Below are 4711 nucleotides of genomic sequence, written 5' to 3'. Positions count from 1 at the left end.
CCTTTTTTAGGGAACTAAATTGAAGTAAATAGTCTTATTTTCCCGTAACCCCACCCATCTTCAAAATTCCATGCACCGACATTCACATATAGCTCCAACACTGATATGTACTCCCTCCGTTCCAAAATGGATGACTCAACTTTATACTAAGTTTAGTATAAAGTTGGGTCATCTATTTTGAAACGGAGGGAGTAGCTAAGAGAATGAAAAGAATAGTCGATGAAAAATAAAAGGGAAGCAGTAGGATCAGATAGGCTGGTTATTTAGATGAAGAACCATTGTTATGTTAGATCAATGTGCCCCTTGTATTGTCAAAGATTTTGTTTCGCGGAATACTGACTTTGGCCGTGCTTGCTGTGTACGACAGGCAGTACAAGTATATACCTCAATATGTAAGTGTTGTCTTGATTTAAGATTCTTGCAGGGATAGAACATGTCCTCCCTAGTGTCCCTGGCGTGAAGGATATTTTGTTCTAGGAGGCTAATTCAAGTGAACGGCTGCAACAGTAAGCGTTCCCTTAAAAATTACTCACGTGGAATGTTTGCAGGAACTACCATGTTATAACAAAGAGATTTATCTTGCTAAGAAGAAATAATTATCATGTTATAAAAGTTGGAATTCATGTACTCCCTTCGTTCCTAAATATAAGTCTTTGTAGAGATTCCACTATGAACCACATACGGATGTATATAGATGCATTTTAAAATGTAGATTTACTCATTTTGCTTTGTATGTAGTCCATAGTAAAATCTCTATAAAGATTTATTATTTAGGAACGGAGGGAGTACGTTTCAGGATTTGCCATGTTGCAGCAGCGAAAATTGGCATGCGTCTTAGGGATTTGTCATGCTGCGGCAAGGAGAAATGTCAGGCTAAGAAAAGGTGAGTTGCCTACATGTTCACCAATTGCCATGCTACAGCAGGGCGAATTATCATGCCACGTAGATACATTTTCATACATGCTTTCAGTAATTATCATGTTACATCATAGGGGAGTGTCATATGCTACACACTGGGTCATTTTCTCAGGAGAATGTAGGACAGCGAATGTCTGCGTCATTCTCTCAGAAGGATGCATTGGGAGCGAACCAGATTGCCACACTCGTCGCTTTGAGATTGGCATCCGGAATTGGATGCACCAAAGGGCGTTCCCTCGAGAAAACACAATAAGCTTTTTGTTGAATTATTGTTTAAAGTTTTTGGCCAAAAAGATCTATTGTTTTTCTCGCAAAAAAAGATCTGTTTTTGACACGAATTCAAGCTTTGTTCGTGCCAAAAAAAGTGTTGTTGTCCAGGAGGCCCTCGTACCCAGCCGCTGCTAGTGTTCCTGCTGCCTCCCGCCGGCGCCAGTGCCGGTCTGCCTCGTCTTCTGTGGCCTTAGAGACATGGAGGCGTGGTGGATCTCAGCCATTGCTGGTGGGAGGACTTCATTTCTAGATGTTTTTTTGACATTTCTTAGGGTTTGTGTCCTGCTCAGAGAGATGAGGCGGCAGCGGTTCTTTGAAGATGGAACAAGTTTTTCCCCGCCTAGCCCCTACCTTGGTGGTGCTTTTAGCATCATCCGAGGGCGTGTGGAGACTTGTCTCCAGCGTATTTCGCGGGATTCGGTCGATATTTGTCTTCAGTGGATATACATGGATCCGGTCTTTGTTCGTATGTGTTCATGTGTTGGATCCTTCCGATCTAAGCATCTTTTCAACGGCAGTGGTTGCTATTCTGGTGCACTGGTTCTATATGGCACTTAGCACAATGACTTCCTGACTGTCTACTACAACAAGTTTTGCCCGATCTAGGGAGGAAGGGGCGATTGTAAAATAGCTAGGCTTAAGCGTATGCAATCTACAGGGACGCGTGCGTGTTTATATAGGGCGCTAAGGCCAGGAGATATACATGGTTGGTTAGGCTAGGATTGATCTCCAAGTAATCTAACTATCTAACTACCATGGGATCATATCTCTAGCCTAACCGGTTTAGTTACAACAGATATACAACACGCACGCACACAATTACATGTTTAACAGCGATGACGGCGGTGCGCTTTGGACTCATTTCAGTACTTGTAGTCGTCGCTGGGTGGTCAACGAATCTGAGTCTATCTTTTATTATTTTTGGTATTCGTTGTATCACCATGATTAATGATGAATAGATTGGAAATTTTCTCGTGAAAAAAATGATTTGTTCATGTTTAACCACAAATATAAGGCAGGCTTCCCCCGTGCTGCTAGTTCTTGCCTATTGACGGCACAAGACGAATAGTACCTGGACCAGGCCTGAGGCTGACTCTCTCCTTCCTCTTCTGACCTTTCCTTTTGATAGCGTCTCGATATACGACGGCAATGGCAAACGCACGACCGCACGGCCAAGAACTTCCATGTTTGCACCACGCGTCGTCCCTCGTCCGCGTATATATACCCAGGGTGTCGCCTCCGGCATAGCACAGACCAAAATCGTCGCATCATATTGCGCCGGCTGAGTGCCAGCAGCTTAGCTAGAGCCAAGAACGCGAGTAGGTCGACCTACATGGTAGCTGCAGGCATGGTGCTCTCCCGGGCCGCCGCCTCAGACACCGACGTGTCGGTGCACTCCACGTTCGCCTCGCGCTATGTCCGTCGTCTCTCCCGAGGTATATATATATGCGCATGCATGGGTGCCTGTTGTTCTTCTTGCTCGATCGATGCATGCTCTCGTGGTCTGTTCTTACTAATGGACCGGCTGGTGGATCCGTTGCGTGCGTGCAGGTACCGTATGCCGGAGAATTCGATCCCCAAGGAGGCGGCGTACCAGATCATCAACGACGAGCTGATGCTCGACGGCAACCCGCGTCTGAACCTGGCGTCGTTCGTGACGACGTGGATGGAGCCCGAGTGCGACAAGCTCATCATGGCCTCCATCAACAAGAACTACGTGGACATGGACGAGTACCCCGTCACCACCGAGCTCCAGGCACGTATTATTCCGTTTTTGATTTTACCTGTCTCTGAGCCTCACAGATTTATGTAGTTGTAGTTTGTACTGACGTTGTTATTCCTTGTGCGGCATTGATCGAATTGCATTGCAGAACCGGTGCGTGAACATGATCGCGCATCTCTTCCACGCGCCGCTGGGCGAGTCGGAGACGGCCGTGGGCGTGGGCACGGTGGGTTCGTCGGAGGCCATCATGCTGGCGGGGCTGGCCTTCAAGAGGAAGTGGCAGAACAAGCGCAGGGCCGAGGGCAAGCCATTCGACAAGCCCAACATCGTCACAGGCGCCAACGTCCAAGTAACTCCTAGCTCACGTATTCATGAAACTGATAGCCGAGAATTCCTCTCCTTTGAGGTGAGATTTGGGTTGCGATGCTCTTGTACGTAGGTCTGCTGGGAGAAGTTCGCCAGGTACTTCGAGGTGGAGCTCAAGGAGGTGAAGCTGCGGGAGGGGTACTACGTGATGGACCCGGAGCAGGCGGTGGCTATGGTGGACGAGAACACCATCTGCGTGGCGGCGATCCTAGGCTCCACGCTCAACGGCGAGTTCGAGGACGTCAAGCGCATCAACGACCTGCTCGAAGAGAAGAACAAGGAGACCGGGTGGGAGACGGCGATCCACGTGGACGCGGCGAGCGGCGGGTTCATCGCGCCGTTCCTGTACCCGGAGCTGGAGTGGGACTTCCGGCTGCCATGGGTGAAGAGCATCAACGTCAGCGGCCACAAGTACGGCCTCGTCTACCCCGGCATCGGCTGGTGCGTCTGGCGCGGCAAGGACGACCTGCCGGACGACCTCGTCTTCCACATCAACTACCTCGGCACCGACCAGCCCACCTTCACGCTCAACTTCTCCAAGGGCTCCAGCCAGGTCATCGCGCAGTACTACCAGCTCATCCGCCACGGCTTCGAGGTAACTATACCTAGCTCATGTCATGAGTCGCGCGCAGTTCAAACATCCATCGATCGATCGGGAGGAGATTTGTCATTTTAATTACACGATGGATGCAGGGGTACAAGAACATCATGGAGAACTGCCAGGAGAATGCCATGGTGATCAAGGAGGGTCTGGAGAGGACGGGCCGCTTCAACATCGTCTCCAAGGACCAAGGCGTGCCGCTCGTGGCCTTCTCCCTCAAGGACCACACCCGCCACGACGAGTTCGAGGTCTCCGACATGCTGCGCCGCTTCGGCTGGATCGTGCCGGCGTACACCATGCCCGCCGACGCGCAGCACGTCACGGTGCTCCGCGTCATCATCCGGGAGGAGTTCAGCCGCACCCTCGCCGAGCGCCTCGTCCTCGACATCGACAGAGTCATGAACCAGCTCGACGCGCTCCCGTCCAACGGCGTCTGCTAGTAGTAAGCAGTGACGATTAAGAGTCTCCAGAATCCAAATGATGGTCATGGTGTGAAACTACCGGTCTTATCTTGCTGATGATTCGAGTAATAGCTATGATTGTAACCATAATTTTGCTGTGGCTTTTATGACTTGGACAGTTTGCATTGCAGTGATAGTAGTATTTCTGTTAAAGCTATAAAGGTTTCTGTTCTCTCTCTTGTTTATGTCGACAGCGGGCCACTTAAATCGCATTCGGATGAAAGTAAAAAACGAAGTTATTTTTCTTTTTCTGCAAAAGTAAGTTGTTTTTGTTCGGCTACGAAGTATGAATCTCACAAGAATTCGCCCTATCCTGACCCATCAATCCAAATGACCGTAAAAAACGCTCTTATGTTAGGCGTCTTGCATATT

At 49.2% G+C, this 4711-nt stretch overlaps 1 pseudogene; it reads left to right on the top strand.

The window, feature by feature from the left end:
• The first annotated feature begins 2536 nt into the window (after positions 1 to 2536).
• Positions 2537 to 4318, top strand: LOC119310503 (annotated as a pseudogene).
• The last annotated feature ends 393 nt before the right edge of the window (positions 4319 to 4711 follow it).

Source organism: Triticum dicoccoides, chromosome 5B, assembly GCF_002162155.2.
Source record: "Triticum dicoccoides isolate Atlit2015 ecotype Zavitan chromosome 5B, WEW_v2.0, whole genome shotgun sequence".
Lineage (NCBI taxonomy): Eukaryota > Viridiplantae > Streptophyta > Magnoliopsida > Poales > Poaceae > Triticum > Triticum dicoccoides.
This window is presented reverse-complemented; position numbering and strand designations above follow the sequence as displayed.